The sequence below is a fragment of the Anomaloglossus baeobatrachus genome, chromosome 2, assembly GCF_048569485.1.
Source record: "Anomaloglossus baeobatrachus isolate aAnoBae1 chromosome 2, aAnoBae1.hap1, whole genome shotgun sequence".
Lineage (NCBI taxonomy): Eukaryota > Metazoa > Chordata > Amphibia > Anura > Aromobatidae > Anomaloglossus > Anomaloglossus baeobatrachus.
This window is the reverse complement of record NC_134354.1, coordinates 79,467,742-79,469,347: the sequence shown is the minus strand read 5'-3', so window position 1 is coordinate 79,469,347 and position 1,606 is coordinate 79,467,742.

Below are 1,606 nucleotides of genomic sequence, written 5' to 3'. Positions count from 1 at the left end.
TGAAAGTGTCATTAAAAGGTAACAGACCTCACTGATCAAACTGATGAAATCTTGGGTAAAATTGTGGTGACAGCTAACTAATTTGAAAAATGCTTTATGAACTGCTTGAACCGGAGCACGGTGCAGTCCCGAGATGTAATCTGTTTTAGGATAATGTGTGCCATATTGATCTAATAGCGTTTTGTTATTATAAGCACCTATTTAAGCTGAAGAAGCAATAAGATAAAATCAAGAGTGATTCATATGAGCATGAGAACTGACTGGGACATGGAGGAAATGAATAGACAAGGATAAAACTGGGTAAAATTGATGTTTTGTATAAAAATTAAGACATAGATGTTATGGACCATATGAGGCCCAGGAGAAAATTTGTAATATCCATTAGAAAATAAACTCAGCACTTTAAGGTTAATTTAAGTGTGACCATTTTTACTCACTGACTTATAGATGGCAAGATAAGCTCCATGAGTGACTATTTTAATCAGCTCTAGACTGAAATTTTTGGCAACCACCTTAATTCCTCATCACACCCATAGATGCCAACAGTCCTTAATTTCTGAAAACAATTCCAACAAATTTGGAAATGTGTTAGACTGAAAAAAAGAAAAGGTTTGAGTAATTCTGACCAAAAGTGGGCATAACGACCAAGAATTGGTGGTCCTGTGGGCAATACTCAGATGTCGTGAGAATACCAACTTTGATAATGGTAACTACACAGACATCTTTTAGTCCACATTACAATAAATCTCTCTGTACATCCATTTTTCATTCCCAAGGCTCATGTAAAGTAGTATTTTATGGTTATATACAGTATAAGCACCAAGTAATATAGTATTCTTAAAAGACTATCGACTCATTCCTTTCTGTATAGACATGAGCCGAATTTGCGAGGTATCTTGCAAATTTAGTGTTAATTTCAGGATGGCCCTGGCAGATGATTTCTTTCTGGAAGGGGTGAGGAATCACAGTCGCGACACAAACTCTTTTAGTAATGGTATTTTGACTTTATCTCTCAAGGAACAGTCTCTTGAAATGTTTCAGTGACAATAGTCTTTATAAACACTTCTTCAACATAGTTCTCCATGGCCTAATCACTATAATCGAACTGCCATATATTCTAGTGACTGCCCATTCCTATAGACTCAGACTCTTACTCTGGGCTGGTCCCTCTATTTTCAGTAAGATTCTCACCCTCCCTTTTTACAACAAAGCTTTGCACTCACACACTCTTGCACTTCAGGCCCTCATCCTTGTAGTTACGTACTGTTCCCACACTGTAAGGTCCTTCCTGGGATGCAACTTTCTTCATTCGGCCTTTTGCTTGCCAGCTCCTACAGATGGCAGACACTCGCCACTTTCCTGGTGACTACTTGACTACAGAAGTCAGTTTCTCCTCACCTTACCTTGCTTGTAGTTGTTCCCACACTGTAAGGCCATTCCTGGGATGCAACTCTCCTCATTTGGCCTTTTGCTTGTCAGCTCCCTCAGGAGTCAGACACTTGCCACTTTCCGGAATGAGCTGTCAAGGGCCCAACAGTAACACTGACTCTGGGAGCCCATTGTTCAAGTACATGCATATATTGCATCAGCCTCATTCACACATTTA